Here is a 24,288-nt window from a genome sequence, read left to right as displayed (position 1 = left end):
GCGAGGGTCCCCAGGGCAGTGGGCACCAAGGCCTTGGCCTGGTTGAGGTGATGTGATCTGTGCTCCGTGGGGGGGCACGGACGCTGGCAGGGGGAGGGGAGGCTGGTGCCATCAGGCCCTTAGCATGCTTGGGAGAGGTGCAGCCCCGCCCTGATGCCCCGGCCCCGGTGGGGGCAGCGCCCTGGCCCTGGCAGTGTGGAAGGGGGGAGCGCGTTTGGAGCCGTCGCGGCCCCCGTCAGCCACGGGGCTCTGCTGCTGGGCCTCCTGGCCGTGCTGGTGCTGCCCGGCTACCCGCTGGAGCGGCGTGTCCGTGTTCTGTTGTGGTGCCCCTGCCTGCCTGGGGCAGGCTCCGCAGCCATGTCCTTCTGTCCTCCCAGGCCTAGCCCTGCTGCTCCAGGCTGCATCTGGACAGGAAGGCCAAAGGCTGGGGTGCCTCGGCAGTCCGCTCTGCCTGGCCCCGTTTCCTCCCCCAGGGCCCTGCCTGGCCCCAGGGCCCTGCCTGCAGGAGCCGCTTCTGGCCGGGGCAGCCTCACCGAGCTGGCTGGAGCCTGGGCGCGCCCCTTCCTCTGCTGCTCTGCTTGGCCGGGGCCCTGCTGCTTCCACCCTCAGCTTGGCCGAGCTGGCCCCGGGCGCCGATGGGCTGGGTCCTAGGCGGGCTCAGCTTTCCCGCTCGCTGGCTGGCAGCAGGTTAAAAATAGCTCTGCCCTCCTGCCTGCTCTGAGATTCCTGTGGCGGCCCCGGCCCGGGCCTGCGCTGCCCAGAACTCCCCGCGCGGCCGGCGGCCCCAGGACGGGCCTGCAGGAGCTGCCATGGGCCAGGCCCCGCGGGGCCCTCTGTGCTACTCTGCGCAGCCGGAGATGGGGGGGCGAAGGCTTCTGGGCTGCAGCCTGGCACGCCGTGACTCGCCCCCCGAGGGGTGCGGCTGGCTGGGCTCTGAGCTTCCTTTGCACCCTGACCAGCTTCTTCCTGCTGCCCAGCAAGGGGCCGGGCGGCCGGGCGCCACAGGCAGAGCCCTGGGAGAGCAGCCCTGAGCAGAGGGTCTACAGGAGCCAAGGGGCAGGGCTGCCCCTCATTACCATCCAGACAGATCCCTGTGCTTTCCAGGTATGCTGCTGAAAACGCCACCTTCCTGGAGGGTGTCACGGAGTCCCTGGGCAATGCTCTGGAACTGCTCCCCATGAAGCCAGGCAGGACTCTGGGGCAGTCGCCTTTCTGTGAGCAGCCTGTCTGCAGGACACACAGCTCACGCAGCTTCCCCCTTCCTGGGTCTGACCTTGGAGCATTCAGCATCCTCTGCCCCTCCGTGCACTTCCCCCAGCGAGTCCGCTCAGGCAGGGCTCCTGGGGAAGCCAGAGGGTCCTGCCCCCCAACTCCGCAGTCAGACGTGACTCTCAGCCAGCCAGTAAAACAGAGGTTTATTAGATGACAGGAACATGGTCTAAAGCAGAGCTTGCAGGTGCAGAGAACAGGACCCCTCAGCTGGGTCCATTTTGGGGGGCAGTGAGCCAGACAACCACGTCTGCCCTTCACTCCATGTCCCAGCCAGCCCCAAACTGAAACTCCCTCCAGCCCCTCCTCCTCTGGGCTTTGTCCCTTTCCCGGGCCAGGTGGTCACCTGATTCCTTTGTTCTCCAACCCTTCAGCTCTCACCTTGCAGGGGGGAAGGGTCAGGCCATCAGTTGCCAGGAAACAGGGTGTCGGCCATTCTCTGTGTCCAGACCCCTGCACACACCTGCCCTCTAGGGCTCTGCAGTGATCATACACCCTTACCCCACCCCCTAGATACTTAAGAACTGCCTAGGGGAAACTGAGGCACCCCCACAATATTCGGAGGAAACATTAAGAACAGTCCCACTTCGTCACAGAGGGCTGTGCCCGTCGCTGCCAGAGCCTGCTCCCCCATGGGGCCCCGTGGAGCTGGGGTGGGGGCACCCCCCTAAATGCCACTGCACAGGCTGCGTGTTACTGCTTGGGGGCCTGGGCGTCCTGCTGGGCTGGGTGCAGTCCGGGGCCATGGGCCCCTCACCCGTGAGCCGAGCCCTGCCCTGTGGGTGCATGCAGCCCGCCATCTGTCTGCGCCCGGTGGAGCAGAGCGTCCCGCGAGCCCCTCCCCATTGGCGCGAAGGGGCTGGGTCTCCCCCCAGGGCTCTGTGCCCAGCAGCTTGCAGCCCAAAGCACCCCTTGGGTCCCCTCTGCCCCCTGTCCCTCGGTGAGCCAAGGTGCCCTCAGGCTGCAGGTTCCAGCCCCAGGGATTCCTGCTGGCTGTCGCCCCCATGGGCCACGCCTGGGTCTCCACTGGTGCGGGCTGGGTCACTTCTGCAGCCCCACAGGCCTGTGGCCGTGGCTCAATCCAGCCCGGGCCTGGCTGGGACCACGGAGGCCTGTCTCTGGCCAGACGAGCAGCACGGGTGGGTCTGCAGACCCTGGCCCGGAGATGCCCCCCTTGCGGGAGGTGGCAGCTGCCCAGCAGCGCTGTGGGGAGAGGCCTGGGCTGCGCTCAGTGGCTGCGTCCAGTGCAGTGTCGGGTTGGGGCCCTGGTCTGGGGTGATGAGACCAGGGCTAAGGGCCCTGTGGCACAGAGTCCCCAGGCGATGCTCTGGAACTGCTCCCCATGAAGCCAGGCAGGACTCTGGGGCAGTCGCCTTTCTGTGAGCAGCCTGTCTTCAGGACACACAGCTTCCACCTTCCTGGGTCTGACCTCGGAGCATTCAGCGTCCTCTGCCCCTCCGTGTGCTTCCCACAGCGAGTCCGCTCAGGCGGGCTCCTGGGGAAGCCAGAGGGTCCTGCCCCCCAACTTCGCAGTCAGACATGACTCTCAGCCAGCCAGTAAAACAGAAGGTTTATTAGACGACAGGAACATGGTCTAAAACAGCTTGCAAGTGCAGAGAACAGGACCCCTCAGCTGGGTCCATTTTGGGGGGAGCAGTGAGCCAGACAACCCCGTCTGCCCTTCACTCCATGTCCCAGCCAGCCCCAAACTGAAACTCCCTCCAGCCCCTCCTCCTCTGGGCTTTGTTCCTTTCCGGGGCCAGGAGGTCACCTGATTCCTTTGTTCTCCAACCCTTTAGCTCTCACCTTGCGGGGGGGGGGGAAGAAGGGCCCAGGCCATCAGTGGCCAGGAAACAGGGTGTCGGCCATTCTCTGTGTCCAGACCCCTGCACACACCTGCCCTCTAGGGCTCTGCAACGATCATACACCCTTACCCCACCACCTAGATACTTAACAACTGCATAGGGGAAACTGAGGCAGCCCCACACTATTCAGAGGAAACATTAAGAACAGTCCCACTTTGTCACATCTCTCCCCCCTTCGAGATCGAACTGAGCGGGGTCACTTTATCCGGTGACCTGGGGAAGTTCGAAGCCACCAACGTTCCCATGGATGCCCCAGCATCTCTCCCATTCCTTGGTAGGAGTTACACCAGGCCCTTGCAGTTTCACGCCCTCCCTTAGGTCGGGGGTGGTCAATAGCACTCGCAGGCCGCATGTGGGAAGGTTTATGTGGCCCATGCCCTTTGGCCACCCCAAAACCCCAGGGGGTCAAACTGGGATTGGGTCTTCTCCCCAACAAGCTGGCCAAACACAGCCACTTGGTTATAGGACTGTTTAACTTTCTTAACAGCTTTCACTCCATCTGAGACCTTCTCAAAGCTCTCCACACTGGGTCTTTCAACAGGAAAGTCAGTGGATCCATTCACAACAGAAAATTTCTGGCTGTTAGGAACTGAAACCGGTGAAGTGGAGTGCCCCAGGGGTCGGTCCTGGGGCCGGTTTTGTTCAATATCTTCATAAATGATCTGGAGGATGGTGTGGATTGCACTCTCAGCAAATTTGCGGATGATACTAAACTGGGAGGAGTGGTAGATACGCTGGAGGGCAGGGATAGGATACAGAAGGACCTAGACAAATTGGAGGATTGGGCCAAAAGAAATCTGATGAGGTTCAATAAGGGTAAGTGCAGGGTCCTGCACTTAGGACGGAAGAACCCAATGCACCGCTACAGACTAGGGACCAAATGGCTAGGCAGCAGTTCTGCGGAAAAGGACCTAGGGGTGACAGTGGACGAGAAGCTGGATATGAGTCAGCAGTGTGCCCTTGTTGCCAAGAAGGCCAATGGCATTTTGGGATGTATAAGTAGGGGCATAGTGAGCAGATTGAGGGACGTGATCGTCCCCCTCTATTCGATATTGGTGAGGCCTCATCTGGAGTACTGTGTCCAGTTTTGGGCCCCACACTACAAGAAGGATGTGGATAAATTGGAGAGAGTCCAGCGAAGGGCAACAAAAATGATTAGGGGTCTGGAACACATGACTTATGAGGAGAGGCTGAGGGAACTGGGGATGTTTAGTCTGCGGAAGAGAAGAATGAGGGGGGATTTGATAGCTGCTTTCAACTACCTGAGAGGTGGTTCCAGAGAGGATGGTTCTAGACTGTTCTCAGTGGTAGAAGATGACAGAACGAGGAGTAATGGTCTCAAGTTGCAGTGGGGGGGGGGGGTTAGGTTGGATATTAGGAAAAACTTTTTCACTAGGAGGGTGGTGAAAGACTGGAATGCGTTACCTAGGGAGGTGGTAAAATCTCCTTCCTTAGAAGTTTTTAAGGTCAGGCTTGACAAAGCCCTGGCTGGGATGATTGAATTGGGGATTGGTCCTGCTTTTGAGCAGGGGGTTGGACTAGATGACCTCCTGAGGTCCCTTCCAACCGTGATATTCTATGATTCTATGAAACTTTCTTGATTAAATCACTTTCACACCCTTCGGTTGCAGTAAACTGATTGCAAAGACTCCATACGGATTTCCCTAGGGCTTTTCTATGCAACAATTCACCCCTCACAGAAATTCTGCTCTTACCCTCTTCTCCTAGGGCGTGCTCTAGAGGAACACTGTCCTGAGCAACAACAGACTCTTTCTGGGTCTCACTTACATCCAGAATTACCTATGGCTCATCCAGCGGATTCCTACACAATCCCCTTTCAGGCAAACTGGCAGACTTCCTAGATAAAAGGTCAGAAGCATTCTCCTTCCCTTTGCCACACATGAGTTCAGGAATCTTTTCCTTCTTGCTGCAGGTTTCCACACCCTCAGTAGGTAACACAATCACACACCTTCATGCTCTCCTTGTGCCCTGGCTAGGATCTCACCCTGATTAGACAGAGTTCCTCCACCCTTTCCCAGCCACACACTAGCAACAGGCAAAATACAAGCACCAGAATTGTCTGGTCTCTGGGATTTTACATAGACACTAACTGGATGCGACCTAGTTACAGGGCCATTCTCCCGAGCAGACACAAACTTAGGACCTTTCCCTTCCTGGGCTTTAGCTGAATCCAGAACCAGCTCTGAGACAACTGCACGACCCTCAACCATCACAGGCTGAAAGGCCCCTTCTGTCTGCTCCATAAAGAAGAGCCGGACACACTTTCTCCTTTCCCAGACACACAGCTTGGGATCTCTTTCCCCTGGTCCCTGCACACAAGGCTGGTCACAGACAACTGCTTGGAGATCAGGGTAGCTCCCTCCATAGGCAAGTCAATACCCCTGACAGACACAGGCACGTTTCCTTCCCTGTCGCAATTCTCCACCCAGGTAACAGGTAAGGTCCAGGGACACTCATCTTCCACTCTCCTGGCCTTCCCACCCTGCTGACTAGACAAAGGCATCAGCTCACAAGGCTGCCTAGGCTCATCCAGACTTTCCTTACCAAGCACCTTGCCACTCCCCACAGATCCCCTGCCCTGCCTGTGTCTCCCCCCACTCAGCTGGGGTCTCAGCTCCCACTGTGCTCAGCGCTGCCCTTGCTGTCCCAGTGGGGTAGGCAGTGAGCTCCCTGCTTTCCTCACTGCATCAGACACAGTGTGAGCCCCCTCTCTGGTGCTCAAGGGGGCGGGGAGCCCCAGGGGTCTGGTTACCGACAGGCAGGTAGCCTGAGCCCAGCAGCTCCTCCCTGCTGCCAGCCAGGTCATCTGCATTTTCACTGACCATTTCCCTCTCCACTGATTGGTTCCCTGGATTCAAATTCAAACCCTTGGGAGTTTCAGGAGCAGGGCCTGGATCCTGTCCCAAAGAGACACAGTCACCCCACAACAGGGTCTCGCAGCTGGTGTCCCCAACAACCAGCCAGCCCCACCCCTCCTGGGTCTGCACAGGGATCTGGGCCATAGGCAGGGCGAGGGGCTTCGTCCCTGGCACCCTCACCCAGCTCACACAGCGCCTCAGCATCTGAGGCTGCACCACCCAGGGCCTGACAACAGTTCTCTCCGTCCCAAGATCTCACCACCCCGGGAATGTCTCCCCCTTGACCATCACCTTCCGCTCCCACTGAGGTCACCACCTCTTTGCCAGGGTCGAGCTGCAGACTCCTCCGCCCCTGGGACCGCTCGCTGCAATCCCCCGGGGGACCCTGTTACTGCAAAAGTCCTTCTCTCTGGTCACACACTTCCAGGAGTTAACCGCCCCCTTAAACCATCTCTCTCTGAATCTTCAGCACGCCTGGTCCCCATCAATCCCCCTTTGTTTTACTGCTCCCCAGTCACTTACTGCAGGAAGTCCAATCCACGGGGTGCAGTACATCCCAGTGCTGCCACCAGTTGTCATGGAGTCCTGGGCGATGCTCTGGAACTGCTCCCTTGAAGCCAGGCAGGACTCTGGGGAAGTCTCCTCTCGGGGAGCAGCCTGTCTGCAGGACACACAACTCACACGGCTTCCACCTTCCTGGGTCTGACCTCGGAGCATTCAGCATCCTCTGCCCCTCCGTGCGCTTCCCACAGCGAGTCCGCTCAGGCAGGGCTCCTGGGGAAGCCAGAGGGTCCTGCCCCCCAACTCCGCAGTCAGACGGGACTCTCAGCCAGCCAGTAAAACAGAAGGTTTATTAGATGACAGGAACATGGTCTAAAACAGAGCTTGCAGGTGCAGAGAACAGGACCCCTCAGCTGGGTCCATTTTGGGGGGCAGTGAGCCAGACAACCACGTCTGCCCTTCACTCCATGTCCCAGCCAGCCCCAAACTGAAACTCCCTCCAGCCCCTCCTCCTCTGGGCTTTGACCCTTTCCCGGGCCAGGAGGTCACCGGATTCCTTTGTTCTCCAACCCTTCAGCTCTCACCTTGCAGGGGGGAAGGGCCCAGGCCATCAGTAGCCAGGAGACAGGGTGTCGGACATTCTCTGTGTCCAGACTCCTGCACACACCTGCTCTCTGGGGCTCTGCAATGATCATAGACCCTTACCCCACCACCTAGATACTTAAGAACTGCATAGGGGAAACTAAGGCACCCCCACAGTATTCAGAGGAAACATTAAGAACAGTCCCACTTCGTCATACCCTGGTATCCCCGAGCTACCCCCTCCCACCTGGGAGCAGCTCCCCGTGCCCAGAGCCTGCAGTGCCGGGGGCAGGGATGAGGGGAGCCCCTGCCCAGCAGACAGGTTCCCTGCGGGAGGAGGCTGGGGCAGGCCGAGCCCTACGGGGGGCCTGGCACCAGCTGGGGATAACATGGCCAGGAATCTCTACATGTGTTGCCCCGAGGGAGCTGTCGTCCCCCTGCCCTGGGCCCTGACTCCTCCCTGCCCGAGCTGGGCCAGGCCCTGCTTAGCAGCCCCGGGTCTCTTGGTGCCCGCAGGTGGTGCTGGCCTGGCCGGCTGGCGTGTATTTCGGGGTGCTGGCACGATCCCAGATGCAGGAGGCTGCGGAGGGGCGGCTGGTGCTGGAGCACGTCCCATCGGGCGCCTTCCGCGCCATCCTGGAGTTTGTCTTCCTGGGGCACTTCGGGCTGGGTGAGGAGGAGCTGCTGCCCGCCGTCCAGGCTGCCAGCTACTTGCTGGTTGTCACGGAGTCCCTGGGCGATGCTCTGGAACTGCTCCCCATGAAGTCAGTCAGGACTCTGGGGTAGTCGCCTTTCTGTGAGCAGCCTGTCTTCAGGACACACAGCTCACACAGCTTCCACCTTCCTGGGTCTGACCTCGGAGCATTCAGCATCCTCTGCCTCTCCGTGCGCTTCCCACAGCGAGTCCGCTCAGGCGGTGCTCCTGGGGAAGCCAGAGGGTCCTGCACCCCAACTCCGCAGTCAGACGTGACTCTCAGCCAGCCAGTAAAACAGAAGGTTTATTAGACGACAGGAACATGGTCTAAAACAGAGCTTGCAGGTGCAGAGAATGGGACCCCTCAGCTGGGTCCATTCTGGGGGGCAGTGAGCCAGACAACCACGTCTGCACTTCACTCCATGTCCCAGCCAGCCCCAAACTGAAACTCCCTCCAGCCCCTCCTCCTCTGGGCTTTGTTCCTTTCCCGGGCCAGGAGGTCACCTGATTCCTTTGTTCTCCAACCCTTCAGCTCTCACCTTGCAGGGGGGGAAGGGCCCAGGCCATCAGTTGCCAGGAAACAGGGTGTCGGCCATTCTCTGTGTCCAGACTCCTGCACACACATGCCCTCTAGGGCACTGCAATGATCATACACCCTTACCCCACCACCTAGATACTTAAGAACTGCCTAGGGGAAACTGAGGCACCCCCACACTATTCAGAGGAAACATTAAGAACAGTCCCACTTCGTCACATCTCTCCCCCCTTCGAGATTGAACTGAGCGGGGTCACTTTAGCCGGTGACCTGGGGAAGTTCGAAGCCACCAACGTTCCCATGGATGCCCCAGCATCTCTCCCATTCCTTGGTAGGAGTTACACCAGGCCCTTCCAGTTTCACACCCTCCCTTAGATCAGGGGTGGTCGATAGCACTCGCAGGCCGCATGTGGGAAGGTTTATGCAGCCCATGCCCTTTGGCCACCCCAAGAATGTCTCCCCATTGACCATCACCTTCTGCTCCCACTGGAGGTCCGGGGGGCCTGGCCCCAGGAAACTCCACACAGACATATAGGTTGGGGTCAGGAGTGGGAGCCTGTCCACATCCCCAACCACCTGGCTGACGGAGTCTATGGCCTTGGGGCCCAGCAAGGGAGCTAGAAACCGGGGCTTTTCCGCAGGGTCCCCTTGGTTCAAATCGCCAGCCTGCTCAAAGGCAGTGAGGTGGGCATCCACACCCCCCCCCCTCCTTAACCAGGGGCAGCAATTTAGTCTCGAGGTTCCCTGCGGAACTGGCCCCCCGGGATCTATCCCCACTCACCCCGGGGAGGTCCCCTAGGCCTCTCCGCTCCCCCACCGCCAGTTCATGCTGCTGCTGCTTCTGCAGCTCTTTCTCGGGCTCTCGCTGTCTCCCATGGTCCTCTTGCTCTCTCAGACTCAGCTCCAGTCCCGTCCGTCTTGATCCCCCGATGGGGAACCCGATCGTGAAGACCCTCGTCTGGTCGGGGACAGGAGTCTTGGCGATGCCTGGCTCCCGCTTCAGCTGCTCCCAGATCCTGCTATAGCCCCAGTTGGGGTCAGGAATCTGTTCCTTAGAGCGGTCATCCTCCTCCAGCTGCACGATTAACTCTGCTTTGGTGAACTTTCCAATGCTCAACCCTCTCTTTCTGCACAGGGTTACAATGTCCTTCTTAAGGAGACGGTGACAGGCCATCACTCCGCTCCTCCCAAGTTGTTGTGGACTCACAGGCCCGTGTGTTCTCAGCTCCCCACGGTTTCCAGGGAGAACCCCTAGTGTGCCAGCCCTTCTCAAGGTCACCACCTCTTTGCCAGGGTCGAGCTGCAGACTCCTCCGCCCCTGAGACTGCTCACTGCAGTCCCCAGGGGGACCCCATTACTGCACAGTACTTCTCGCTGGTCACACACTCCCAGGGGTTAACCGCCCCCCGAAACCGCTCCTTTCTGAGCCTTCAGCAGGCCTGGTCCTCGGCAATCCCCCTTCGTGTTACTGCTCCCCAGTCACTTACTGCAGGAAGCGCCATCCCCGGGGTGCAGTACATCCCACCGCTGCCACCAGTTGTCACGGAGTCCCTGGGCGATGCTCTGGAACTGCTCCCCATGAAGTCAGTCAGGACTCTGGGGTAGTCGCCTTTCTGTGAGCAGCCTGTCTTCAGGACACACAGCTCACACAGCTTCCACCTTCCTGGGTCTGACCTTGGAGCATTCAGCATCCTCTGCCTCTCCGTGCGCTTCCCACAGCGAGTCCGCTCAGGCGGTGCTCCTGGGGAAGCCAGAGGGTCCTGCACCCCAACTCCGCAGTCAGACGTGACTCTCAGCCAGCCAGTAAAACAGAAGGTTTATTAGACGACAGGAACATGGTCTAAAACAGAGCTTGCAGGTGCAGAGAATGGGACCCCTCAGCTGGGTCCATTCTGGGGGGCAGTGAGCCAGACAACCACGTCTGCACTTCACTCCATGTCCCAGCCAGCCCCAAACTGAAACTCCCTCCAGCCCCTCCTCCTCTGGGCTTTGTTCCTTTCCCGGGCCAGGAGGTCACCTGATTCCTTTGTTCTCCAACCCTTCAGCTCTCACCTTGCAGGGGGGGAAGGGCCCAGGCCATCAGTTGCCAGGAAACAGGGTGTCGGCCATTCTCTGTGTCCAGACTCCTGCACACACATGCCCTCTAGGGCACTGCAATGATCATACACCCTTACCCCACCACCTAGATACTTAAGAACTGCCTAGGGGAAACTGAGGCACCCCCACACTATTCAGAGGAAACATTAAGAACAGTCCCACTTCGTCACACTGGTGCCCTCCTTCCTGGAGCCGTGCTGGCTGGCCCTGCGCCCCTCCTGTGCCCGGCAACTGCCTGTCCCACCTGCGCTTTGCCGAGGCCATCGGCTGCCCGGAGATGCCGGCCGTGCTATGCCAGTTCCTGAGCGCCCAGCTCCTGGAGCTGGTGCCCGTCACAGGCAGCTGGCCCCGCTGCTGCAGGAGGATCTGCATGGCTCCGGACGCGGGGCCCCCAGCAGCTGCGTGTGCTCCGAAAGGAGAACCTGAGGACCCCGGCCACCCCCGACATGGAGCCCCTGCGCGGCCTCTACTGCCTGCCCCCGGGCCAGGGGGCACCTGGCGCCGGGCCACCGGGCTGCCCTTCCGGGCCGACAAGTGGAGCTTCGGCACTGCCCAGCTGCTGAACTACCTGTTCCTCATCGGCGGCTACCGGGAGCGCCGCGGGGCCCGCGGGTTCGCCTTCCGCATGGCGGCCTTCCGCTACAACCCGCTGGCTGGCTGCTGGCAGCCCACCGCCCCGCTGCTGCAGGCCAGTGTCCCCTGCCCTGGTACCCCTGTGCCTGGTACCTGCCCCCCCGCTATCACTCCTTGACCCACTGCTTCCAGACCACCGCCCCGCTGCTGCAGGCCAGTGTCCCCTGCCCTGGTACCCCTGTGCCTGGTACCTGCCCCCCCCTGCTATCGCTCCTTGACCCATTGCTTCCAGCCCACCGCCCCGCTGCTGCAGGTCAGTGTCCCCTGCCCTGGTACCTGCCCCCCCCGCTATCACTCCTTGACCCACTGCTTCCAGCCCACTGCCCCGCTGCTGCAGGTCAGTGTCCCCTGCCCTGGTACCCCTGTGCCCTGGTACCTGCCCCCCCCTGCTATCACTCCTTGACCCACTGCTTCCAGCCCACCGCCCCGCTGCTGCAGGTCAGTGTCCCCTGCCCTGGTACCCCTGTGCCTGGTACCTGCCCCCCCCGCTATCGCTCCTTGACCCACTGCTTCCAGCCCACCGCCCCGCTGCTGCAGGTCAGTGTCCCCTGCCCTGGTACCTGCCCCCCCCGCTATCACTCCTTGACCCACTGCTTCCAGCCCACCGCCCCGCTGCTGCAGGTCAGTGTCCCCTGCCCTGGTACCCCTGTGCCTGGTACCTGCCCCCCCGCTATCACTCCTTGACCCACTGCTTCCAGCCCACCGCCCCGCTGCTGCAGGTCAGTGCCCCCTGCCCTGGTACCTGCCCCCCCCTGCTATCGCTCCTTGACCCACTGCTTCCAGCCCACCGCCCCGCTGCTGCAGGTCAGTGTCCCCTGCCCTGGTACCCCTGTGCCTGGTACCTGCCCCCCCGCTATCACTCCTTGACCCACTGCTTCCAGCCCACCGCCCCGCTGCTGCAGGTCAGTGCCCCCTGCCCTGGTACCTGCCCCCCCCGCTATCGCTCCTTGACCCACTGCTTCCAGCCCACCGCCCCGCTGCTGCAGGTCAGTGTCCCCTGCCCTGGTACCCCTGTGCCCTGGTACCCCTGTGCTCCTGTGCCCTGTGCCCTGGTACCCCTGTGCCCTGGTACCCCCCCTGCCCTGGTACCTCCCTGCTGCACCCGCTGGCTCCCTCCTGAGGGCCCCTGGCACGCGCCGCTGGATGGGATGTGGGACCCGCTGCCCCAGGCGCCGAGCCTCCCAGGGCCAGGCTCCCGCCCCCAGCTCTCAGCCTGGACCCCCGGCTATGCGCTGCCCCCCCGCGTGGCATGGGGCGGGGCTCGGGCGGCTGCCCCCAGGCTCCGGGGTGCGAGGCTCCGGGCGGGGTCAGCTCTGAATCCCCCCGCTCGCCTCGCAGCGCCGGTGGGGCAGCGGATTTACGCCATCGGGGGCTGGTACCTGGGCACGCTGCTGGCGCCGGACGGCGGCACGGCCCCCGGCGCGACTCCTGGGCCTTGGCCTCCTCGCTGCCCCTCACCGGCTTCGCCTTCGCCCTCTCGCTGTCCCGCGACCTGCCGCCCTGCGCGGCTCGCGCCGGGAGCGTCTACGCCCTGGGCCGCGTGCAGGGGACGGGCGAGACGCTGCTGCTGCGTTACGACGTCAGGGCAGGGGAGCACTGCCCGGGGAGAGAGCCCCGGCCCCCACGCAGCCCCGTCTCCAGCCGCCCGCTCCTCCCTGCGGCTGGGCTGTGATCAGAGACGCTGCGGACGGACGGGAGTCCCCGGCCCGCGCCCCCCGTCTGCTGGGCCGTCTCAGGGAGCCTTCCAGCTCCCAGGCTGATGGGCCTCGCGGTGTGGGGAGGGAAGGGGGAGGAGACTGGGGGGCGCAAGGGGGGCTGGGGCAAACATGGGGGTGAGGATGGGTTGGGCATGGGGAGTGGATTGGGATGAAAGTAGGGGGAGTTGAGAGGGGGATGGGCTGGGGTAGGGTGAGGTCTGGGCAGGGTGAGGACAGGTGGGGGCGTGGGCAGGGGTGAGGGTGGGCAGGGTGAGGACGGGCATGGGGGTGGGCGGGGTGAGGCTAGAGGGGTGGGCAGGTGAGGACAGGCATGGGGGTGGGCAGTGGTGGGGTGAGGGGGTGGGCAGAGTGAGGACGGGTGTGGAGGTGGCCTGGGGTGAGGGTGGGCAGGGAGAGGACGGGCATGGGGGTCAGGCGATAGGGGTGGGCAGCTGAGGGTGGGTGTGGGTGTGGGCCGAGGTGAGCTGAGGTCCGGGCTGGGTGAAGGTGGGCAGGCAGAGGATGAGATGCGGGGGTGTAACGGTGCTGCCCGTGGGAGCCCGCTGAGGTCAGGGTGAACTGCAAACAGACCGGGGCAGACAAACCCCAAACGCTGGTGGCTATTCCACTACAGAGTTTGTGTGTGTGTGGGCGGGGGGTGGTGGTGGTGGTGGTGAGAAAACCTGGATTTGTGCTGGAAATGGCCCACCTTGATTATCATACACATTTTAAAGAGAGTGGTCACTTTGGATGGGCTATTAACAGCAGGAGAGTGAGTTTGTGTGTGTGGTTTTTGGAGGGGGGTGAGGGAGTGAGAGAAGCTGGATTTGTGCTGGAAATGACCCACCTTAGTTATCATACACATTGTGTAGAGAGTTTTCAGAGTAACAGCCGTGTTAGTCTGTATTCGCAAAAAGAAAAGGAGGACTTGTGGCACCTTAGAGACTAACCAATTTATTTGAGCATGAGCTTTCGTGAGCACATCCGATGAAGTGAGCTGTAGCTCACGAAAGCTCATGCTCAAATAAATTGGTTAGTCTCTAAGGTGCCACAAGTCCTCCTTTTCTTTTTGTGTAGAGAGTTGTCACTTTGGATGGGCTATTACCAGCAGGAGAGTGAGTTTGGGGGGGGGGGGGGGTGGCGGAGGGTGAGAAAACCTGGATTTGTGCTGGAAATGGCCCAACTTGATCACTTTAGATAAGCTATTACCAGCAGGACAGTGGGGTGGGAGGAGGTATTGTTTCATGGTCTCTGTGTATATAAAGTCTGCTGCAGTTTCCACAGTACGCATCCGATGAAGTGAGCTGTAGCTCACGAAAGCTCATGCTCAAATAAATTGGTTAGTCTCTAAGGTGCCACAAGTACTCCTTTTCTTTTTGCAAAGACAGACTAACACGGCTGTTACTCTGAAACCTATTCCACTACTGAGATTTGCCCAGCCAGCCCAAACCAGCTTCTATAGCCCCTCCCTGGTTACTCAGCCGTCCAAATAATGCTGTTCCCTTAAAGTGACCAGCCTCCGGCCTCCCTCCAGACACACCTGTCAGATACGATGATGATCACTGAAAATCTTCTCTCATCATATTCAAGAAAAGGTGCTTCCAGTCCCAAAGGTCTGGGCCTTGGGTCAAATTATAACTTAGATCTTACCCAAATACACACTTGCGGCCAATTCTTATCAACTGAACTAAAATGTATTTGTCACGGAGTCCCCGGGCGATGCTCTGGAGCTGCTCCCCATGAAGCCAGGCAGGACTCTGGGGAAGTCTCCTCTCGGGGAGCAGCCTGTCTGCAGGACACACAGCTCACCCGGCTTCCACCTTCCTGGGTCTGACCTCGGAGCATTCAGCCTCCTCTGCCCCTCCCTGCGCTTCCCACAGCGAGTCCGCCCAGGCCGGGTCCTGGGGAAGCCAGAGGGTCCTGCACCCCAACTTCGCAGTCAGACGTGACTCTCTGCCAGCCAGGAAAGCAGAAGGTTTATTAGACGACAGGAACATGGTCTAACACAGAGCTTGTACGTGCAGAGAACAGGACCCCGCAGCTGGGTCCATTTGGGGGCCAGTGAGCCAGACAACCACATCTGCCCTTCACTCCATGTCTCAGCCAGCCCCAAACTGACTCACCCTCCAACCCCTCCTCCTCTGGGCTTTGTCCCTTTCCCGGGCCAGGAGGTCACCTGATTCCTTTGTTCTCCAACCCTTTAGCTCTCATCTTGCAGGGGGGAAGGGCCCAGGCCATCAGTTGCCAGGAGACAGGGTGTCGGCCATTCTCTGTGTAGATGCCATCACACTGGCCCTCTGCTCTGCAACAATCACCCCCCCTTATCCAAGCCCCTAGATACTTAAGAGCTGCATAGGGGAAACTGAGGCACCCACACAGTATTCAGCGAGAACCTTAAGAACAGCTCCACTTTGTCACACATAGTAATAGACAAGACTTGTTTGCTTACATCACAAGACCTGAGCAAACAGCTCCCCTTCTATCTCTAACAATGCAGGCTGCATTTCAGAGCTCTATTCATTTACAGATCTTCCTAACAAGTCTTTAAAGGTTTCAGAGTGGTAGCCATGTTAGTCTGTATCAGCAAAAACAACGGGAAGTCCTTGTGGCACCTTAGAGACTAACAAATTTATTTGGGCATAAACTTTCATGGGTTAGAACCCACTTCATCAGATGCATGGAGTGGAAAATATGATACCAATGTGATCTATGCCATCATGTGCCAGCAATGCCCCTCTGCCATGTACATTGGCCAGCCTGGACAGTCTCTACTCAAAAGAATAAATGGACACAAATCTGACATCAGGAATTTATAATATTCATAAACCAGTCGGAGAACACTTCAACCTCCCTGGACACTCAATAACAGACCTAAAAGTGGCAATTCTTCAACAACAAAACTTCAAAAACAGACTGCACCATGAAGCTGCAGAACTGGGATTAATTTGCAAACTGGACACCATCAGATTAGGCCTGAATAAAGACTGGGAGTGGCTGGATCATTATAAAACCTAAACCGAATTTCCCCCTATTGTTACTCCCACCTTGTCAACTCTCATTACCATTGCAGAAGTTATTTTCCCTCCCTTGGTATCTTGCTGTCAATTGAATTGTCTCGTTGGCCTGACCTCACATGAGGTAAGGCAACTCTCAGCCTTTCGTGTATTTATACCTGCTCCTGTATTTTCACTCCATGCATCTGATGAAGTGGGTTCTAGCCCACAAAAGCTTATGCCCAAATAAATGTGTTAGTTTCTAAGTCTTTACAGTTTGTCCATGGGTCAGGTCAGTCTGTGAGTTAATTAACTCTTTCTGGCCTGGTGTCATCTTTCAGTGAGATATCACATTGCACTCACAATGTCACAGGGGGTGCCTGGGCCTGAGGGACCTGGGGTGTGGGACCTGGGATGAAGGTGGGTCTGGGCCAGGTGGGATGAGGGTGATGGGTCGAGTGAGGACGAGTGTGGGGGTGGGCGGGATGAGGGTGAGTCCAGGCCGGGTGGGGCAAGGCCCAGGCAAGATGAGGACAGGTGTGTGTGGGGGGTGGGCTTGGATGAGGATGAGGGGTGGGGATATGCTGGAGTAAGGTTAGGGGTGGGTAGGGGTGAGGGGGCGGGCAGATGAGGACGGTCATGGGCCTGGGCTAGGGTGAGGTGAGGACGGGGCTGGGTGAAGGTGAGGAGGGGTGTTGGGTTGGCAGGGTAAGATGCACAGGGTGAGGATAGACGCGGTGAGGACAGGTGGGGGGAGTGGGGTGAGGGCGGGCAGGGGAGTGGGCAGGGTGAGGGAAGGCAGAGTGAGGATGGGGGTGGGCAGGGTGAGGATGGGGGGACTGGGGTGAGGGCAGTCAGGGGAGTGGGCAGGGTGAGGATGGGTGTGGGGGTGGGTGGGGTGAGGATGGGGGAATGGGTGGGGTGAGGATGGGTGTGGGGGTGGGCGGGATGAGGGTGGGGGGACTGGGGTGAGGGTGGGTGTGGGGGTGGGCAGCATGAGGGGGACTGGGCTGAGAGCAGGCAGGGGAGTGGGCGGGGTGAGGATGGGTGTGGGGGTGGGCGGGGTGAGGGTGGGTCCGGCCCGGGTGGGGCAGGGGCTGGTCCGGTGCGGGGGTGTGACGATGTGACGCAGCAGGGAGGGGGGAGTGTTGACCTGGGAATGTGCCCTGGGGATGGGAGACCTGAGAGCCTGTCACCTGAGCCAGGAGAGGGAGGGGGAGGTGACACCTCTGCCCGGGAATGTGAAGACAGGCTGCAGGAGGGAGCCTGCTGGCGGGGTTTAGTTTCAGTTTGGGGCTGGGTGGAGGAACACAGGGAACCCCAGGGCTGGGGTCTAAGCTCCCTGCTCCCCCAGAAGGACGTGATTGAGGGGTCCTGTTTGTACCCACAAGCTCTGTTGTGGACTGTGTTCCTGTTGTCCAATAAACCTTCCGTTTTACTGGCTGGCTGAGAGTCTCAGCGAATCCCAGGAAGAGGGGTGCAGGGCCTGGACTCCCCCACACTCCGTGACAACTGGTGGCAGCGGTGGGATCTACTGCACCCCATGAACAGCGCTTCCTGCAGTAAGTGACTGGGGAGCAGTAAAACAAAGGGGGATTGACGGGGACCAGGTGTGCTGAAGAGTCAGAGAGAGATGGTTTCAGGGGGCGGTTAACCCCTGGGAGTGTGACCAGAGAGAAAGACTTTTGCAGTAACAGGGTCCTCCGGGGATCGCAGCGAGCGGTCCCAGGGGCGGAGGAGTCTGCAGCTCGACCCTGGCAAAGAGTCGGTGACCTCAAGAAGGACTGGCACACGAGGGGTTTTTCCTGGAAACCGTGGGAAGCTGCCCGGCCTGCGAGTGGCCAGCAGGGAGATGTACGCTAAACGCCTTAAGAGCGACCTGGTGGAGCTGTGCAGGCAGAGGGGGCTGCGCATCGGGAGGTCCACCAAGGAACAGCTGATTGCCCAGTTGGAGGAGAGGGATCGCTTGGATGACCCGATCCCTGTCCCTGAGGGAAGCCGCCCGGCGGACGCAGCGTGGGCCCTGGGGCCTGACCGGGCTGGGAGGGGTCAGACTGCTGCCGAGGACATCCCGAGACCCTTCCTACTTATGCCTGGGGGAGGGGTTGGGGGAAGCCCAGCGAATACCGAGGGCACCCTGACCCCAGCAGCCAGCAGGGGATCCTCCCGGCGGAGCTCCCCTTCCCTGGAGCGGAGGCGGCTGGAATGGGAGAGGGAGATGAAAATGAGGGAGCTGGAGGATCATGAGAAACAACGTCAACATGAGCAGGAGGAGAAGGAGAGGGAACGTCAGGAGAAGGAGAAACAAAGACAGCATGAACTGGAGCTGGCCAGGCTGAGGAGCAGTGGGGCCCCGGCTGCGGTGAGTGTGGGGGGACCCAAGACTGCAAGGAGCTTTGATAAGTGCTTCCTGGCCCAGCGGAAGGAGGGGGAGGACATAGATGCTTCCTGACGGCCTTTGAGAATGCCTGCGAGATGCACAGGTTGACCCTGCAGACAGGCTCCAGTTCCTCACCCCCTTACTGGACCCCAAAGCCGTGGAGGTGTACAGCCGGAGGACAGGGCCGGAGGCAGGGGACTATGAACTGTTCAAACAGGCCCTGCTCCGTGAGTTTGGGCTGACCCCCGAGATGTACCGGAGAAGGTTCCGGAGTCAGCGTAAAACGCCTGAGGTCACCTACCTACAACTGGTCAACCGGATGCAGGGATATGCCCGCAAGTGGACAGCTGGGGCCCGAGCTAAAGAGGACCTGCTTGACCTAATCGTACTGGAGCAACTGTATGAACAGTGCCCTTCCGACCTGAGGCTGTGGCTGGTGGACAAAAAGCTCGAGAACCCCCAGCACGCAGGGCAGCTGGCTGACGAGTTTGTGAACAGTCGGTCAGGGGGTAGCCGGGAGGAGTCCCAAAAGAACAGGCCCCCCCCCGATGCAGAGAGAGAGTCACCATGGGGCCTCCCAGCGGGGAAATAGGGAGAACCCCCTTCCAAGGGGAACTCCTGGCGTCAGGACCGTCCGACCCGCTCGAGGGGACCAACGTGACATGAGATGCTATCACTGTGGCCAGAGAGGCCACGTACGGACCCAGTGCCCCAGGCTCAGGGACAGACTGAGCAGACCCAACCTATCCAGGGTTAACTGGGTAGGGACCCAGCTGGATGAGGGGCAGATGGCCCAGGCAAGGGGGGCTGCCAGCTTATCACCTGCTCAGGGGGGAAGAGTACCCCCGGCCAGCCCCGCCAGAGGGCTGGAGGCTCTGGGCTCAGGATGCTCGGTTTACAGGGTGGGCGCGGGGCTGTCCCTCCGGAGAGAGTGCCTTGTTCCCCTGGAGGTGAATGGGAGGAAGGCCAATGGATACTGGGATACGGGCGCGGAGGTGACGCTGGCCCGGCCCGAGGTGGTGGCCCCAGATCGGGTGGTGCCCAACACCTACCTGACCCTGACGGGGGTGGGCGGGACCCCATTTAAGGTGCCTGTGGCAAGGGTACACCTGAAATGGGGGGCCAAGGAGGGCCCCAAGGATGTGGGGGTACACCACCAATTGCCCACTGAAGTTTTGATGGGTGGAGACGTAGAGGACTGGCCAAGCAAGCCCCAGACCGCCCTGGTTGTGACCCGTAGCCAGAGCCGGCGAGGGGCACTGCACTCTGACCTCGGGGAGGGTACCACACCAGAGGCGTAGGACCCTACCCTGGTGGGGAGGGAGCGCCGAGGGGCACAGCTCAGAGAGGCGGAGGCCTCAGACCTGGCCACTGAGGGGAAACCGGGCCCCATCCCTTCCCCAGCCGCTGAGTTCCAGGCCGAGTTGAGGAAAGATCCCTCCTTGCGGAAGCTCAGGGACCTGGCCGACCTCAGTGTGGGACGGACCATGAGGAGAGGCTGCCAGGAGAGGTTCCTGTGGGAGAAGGGGTTCCTGTACCGAGAATGGGCTCCCACAAGGGAAGTAGAGTCCTGTGGGATCAGGAGGCAGCTGGTGGTCCCCCAGAAGTATCACCGTAAGCTACTGTACCTGGCCCATGACATCCCCCTCGCAGGGCACCAGGGAATCCGGCGCACCCGGCAGAGGTTGCTACAGAACTTTTACTGGCCCGGGGTGTGACGATGTGACGCAGCAGGGAGGGGGGAGTGTTGACCTGGGAATGTGCCCTGGGGATGGGAGACCTGAGAGCCTGTCACCTGAGCCAGGAGGGGGAGGTAACACCTCTGCCCGGGAATGTGGACAGAGGCTGCAGGAGGGAGCCTGCTGGCGGGGTTTAGTTTCAGTTTGGGGCTGGGTGGAGGAACGCAGGGAACCCCAGGGCTGGGGTCTAAGCTCCCTGCTCCCCCAGAAGGTCTTGACTGAGGGGTCCTGGTTGTACCCACAAGCTCTGTTTTGGACTGTGTTCCTGTTGTCCAATAAACCTTCTGTTTTACTGGCTGGCTGAGAGTCTCAGTGAATCCCAGGAAGAGGGGTGCAGGGCCTGGACTCCCCCACACTCCGTGACAATGGGGTCTTTACCACGGTCCGGCAGTATTGCTGATCCTGCGACCCCTGTCAGAGGGTGGGGAAGGCCCGGGACAAGGGGAAAGCGGCTTTGAGACCTTTGCCCATCATAGAGGAACCTTTCCAGAAGGTGGCCATGGACATCGTGGGGCCTCTCAGCAAGACGACCCGGTCGGGGAAGAAATACATTCTGGGGGTGGTAGATTTTGCCACCCGCTACCCCGAGGCAGTGCCCTTAGCTTCCATTGAAGCAGACACCATGGCCGATGCGCTCCTGACCATTTTCAGCCGAGTGGGGTTCCCCAAGGAAGTCTTGACAGACCAAGGCTCCAACTTCATGTCGGCCCTGCTCCGGTGCTTGTGGGAGAAATGTGGGGTCCGGCACGACTGGGCCTCAGCTTATCACCCCCAGTCCAATAGGCTGGTGGAGAGGTTTAACGGGACACTAAAGATGATGCTGAAAACCTTTATGAACCAGCACCCGCAGGATTGGGAGAAGTACTTACCTCACCTGCTGTTCGCGTACAGGGAGGTGCCCCAGGAGTCTACCGGATTTTCGCCTTTCGAACTGTTATACGGAAGGAGGGTGAGGGGCCCCCTGGACCTGATGAGAGACGAGTGGGAGGGGAAGGCCACTCCCGATGGAGAGTCAGTGGTGGAGAATGTCCTGATCTTCCGAGAGAGACTGGCTGAACTCATGGGCCTGGCCAGGGAGAATCTGGCCAGAGCCCAGAAGAAGCAGAAGGTCTGGTATGACCACACGGCGCGGGCCCGTGCCTACGCCACCGGGGATCCGGTGATGGTTCTCCTCCCCGTGAGAAAGAACAAACTACAGGCCGCCTGGGAGGGCTCTTTCAAGGTTGTCAAGCAGCTCAATGAGGTAAACTATGTGGTGGAGCTGTCGAACCGGGCGCACCACCACCGGGTGTACTATGTGAATATGATGAAGCCATATTATGCCAGGGGGAATGTGGTTGTGACGAAGTGGGACTGTTCTTAATGTTTCCTCTGAATAGTGTGGGGGTTCCTCAGTTTCCCCTAGGCAGTTCTTAAGTATCTAGGGGGTGGGGTAAGGGTGTATGATCATTGCAGAGCCCTAGAGGGCAGGTGTGTGCAGGAGTCTGGACACAGAGAATGGCCGACACCCTGTTTCCTGGCCACTGATGGCCGGGGCCCTTCCCCCCCCCTGCAAGGTGAGAGCTGAAGGGTTGGAGAACAAAGGAATCAGGTGACCACCTGGCCCGGGAAAGGAACAAAGCCCAGAGGAGGAGGGGCTGGAGAGAGTTTCAGTTTGGGGCTGGCTGGGACATGGAGTGAAGTGCAGACGTGGTTGTCTGGCTCACTGCCCCAAAAATGGACCCAGCTGAGAGGTCCCGTTCTCTGCACCTGCAAGCTCTGTGTTAGACCATGTTCCTGTCGTCTAATAAACCTTCTGTTTTACTGGCTGGCTGAGAGTCACGTCTGACTGTGGAGTTGGGGGCAGGACCCTCTGGCTTCCCCAGGACCCCGCCTGGGCAGACTCGCTGTGGGATGCGCATGGAGGGGCAGAGGATGCTGAATGCTCCGAGGTCAGACCCAGGAAGGTGGAAGCTGTGTGAGCTGTGTGTCCTGAAGACAGGCTGCTCACAGAAAGGTGACTGCCCCAGAGTCCTGACTGGCTTCATGGGGAGCAGTTCCAGAGCATCGCCCAGGGACTCCGTGACAGTGGTGTTGGCCGTATGTGGACAGTGGGAGGAGCAGGGAGATGACCCTTTAGTAGATCTATTCCCTGGGACCAGAGCTGGTTCCCCCCTGGAAACAATTCCCCTCTCGGATCAGCTAACCCCTGCCCAGCAAGCTGAGGTCAGGGGGGTGCTGCATCCGTACCGACAGCTGTTTTCCAACCAGCCTGGACGCACTAATCTGACTGTCCACCGGGTGCAGACAGGGTCGCACCCACCGATAAGATGCTCCCCCTTCCGAGTCACAGGGAAAACTGCTCAGGACCTGGAAAGAGAGGTCCGGGACATGCTGGCTTTGGGGGTGATCCAGCCCTTGGGCCTCGCCGGTGGTGCTGGTCCTCAAAAAGGACGGGTCGGTCCGGTTCTGCGTGGACTATCGGAAGCTCAATGCCATCACTGTATCTGATGCCTACCCCATGCCCAGGCCGGACGAGCTCCTAGACGAGCTGGGAGGAGCTCGGTACCTTACCACCATGGACCTTACAAAGGGCTACTGGCAAGTGCCGCTGGATGCAGATGCCCGGCTGAAATTGGCCTTTATCACCCCTCTGGGGCTCTATGAGTTCCTGACCCTGCCTTTCGGCCTCAAGGGAGCGCCGGCCACCTTCCAGCGCCTGGTGGACCAGCTCCTGAGGGGGATGGAGAGTTTTGCCGTGGCGTATATTGATGACATCTGTGTCTTTAGCCAGACCTGGGAGGATCACGTGTCCCAGGTTAGACAAGTGCTGGACCGACTCCAGGGGGCTGGGCTGACTGTAAAAGCGGAGAAGTGCAAGGTGGGGATGGCGGAAGTATCTTACCTGGGCCATCGGGTGGGGAGCGGCCGCCTAAAGCCGGAACCAGCCAAGGTGGAGGTGATCAGAGACTGGCCCGCTCCCCACCCCAAAAAGCAGGTCCAAGCCTTTATTGGGTTGGCAGGATACTACCGAAGATTTGTGCCCCACTTTAGCGCCATAGCCGCCCCCATCACTGAGCTATGCAAGAAGGGGAAGCCAGACAAGGTGGTCTGGACCGAGCAGTGCCAGGAGGCTTTCCGGGCGCTGAAGGAGGCTCTGGTCAGTGGCCCAGTTCTGGCAAACCCAGACTTTGACAAGCCCTTTGTGGTGTTCACCGACGCCTCCGACACGGGACTGGGGGCGGTGTTAATGCAGGAGGATGAAAAGGGGGAGAGACACCCCATCGTGTACCTGAGCAAGAAGTTGCTACCCTGGGAGCAACACTACGCGGCCATCGAGAAGGAGTGCCTGGCCATGGTGTGGGCCCTCAAGAAACTAGAGCCCTATCTCTTTGGGTGACACTTCACCGTCTACACCGACCACTCTCCCCTGACCTGGCTGCACCAGATGAAAGGAGCCAACGCCAAGCTCCTGAGATGGAGCCTGCTCCTGCAGGATTACGACATGGACGTGGTCCACGTGAAGGGAAGTGCCAACCTGATAGCGGATGCGCTGTCCCGGAGAGGGGGCCCCGAACTTCCCCAGGTCACCGGTCACAGTGACCCCGCTCAGTTCAGTCTCGAAGGGGGGAGAGATGTGACGATGTGACGCAGCAGGGAGGGGGGAGTGTTGACCTGGGAATGTGCCCTGGGGATGGGAGACCTGAGAGCCTGTCACCTGAGCCGGGAGGGGGAGGGGGAGGTAACACCTCTGCCCAGGAATGTGGACGGAGGCTGCAGCAGGGAACCTGCTGGGGGGGTTTAGTTTCAGTTTGGGGCTGGGTGGAGGAACACAGGGAACCCCAGGGCTGGGGTCTAAGCTCCCTGCTCCCCCAGAAGGACTTGACTGAGGGGTCCTGGATGTCCCCACAAGCTCCGTTGTGGACTGTGTTCCTGTTGTCCAATAAACCTTCTGTTTTACTGGCTGGCTGAGAGTCTCAGTGAATCCCAGGAAGAGGGGTGCAGGGCCTGGTCTCCCCCACACTCCGTGACAGGGGGCGACGCCCGAGCCCCCCACGCTCTCTCGTTGCAGACACGTGGCAGGAGCTGTTCCCAACGCTGACGCGAGCCGACGCCGACCTGCCCGGCCTCTATTTCCTGGGGGGCTCGGAGCCCCTCTACGTGGTGGGGGGCAACGCCCAGGAGAACGTGGTGATTTCCTTCAGCCCGGGGGCCCGGCGTGGAGCCTGCCCAAGTGCAGCCACCTCTACATGGTGGCGCCGGAGCTGGGCTCGCTGCCCTGCTGCCCGCTGCCCACCCCGCCCTTCCCCCTCTCCTACGAGGCCCTCTTCTTCCTGCACTTCCTTCTGCCCCCACCCCCGGGTGGGGAGCTGGGCACTGAGCGGGGGCAGGCGGGCGCCAGAGGGCCCAGGAGCCAGCTGGGGCAGTGAGGGGACCCCCCGCCC

At 60.3% G+C, this 24,288-nt stretch overlaps 1 pseudogene; it reads left to right on the top strand.

Annotated features, from left to right (window-relative positions):
- The first annotated feature begins 153 nt into the window (after positions 1-153).
- On the top strand, positions 154-24,273 carry LOC125637298 (uncharacterized; annotated as a pseudogene).
- Positions 24,274-24,288: the final 15 nt, after the last annotated feature.

This window comes from Caretta caretta, chromosome 1, assembly GCF_965140235.1.
Source record: "Caretta caretta isolate rCarCar2 chromosome 1, rCarCar1.hap1, whole genome shotgun sequence".
Taxonomy (NCBI): domain Eukaryota; kingdom Metazoa; phylum Chordata; order Testudines; family Cheloniidae; genus Caretta; species Caretta caretta.
The sequence above is the reverse complement of the archived record's forward strand: the minus strand, read 5'-3'. Positions and strand labels throughout refer to the sequence as shown.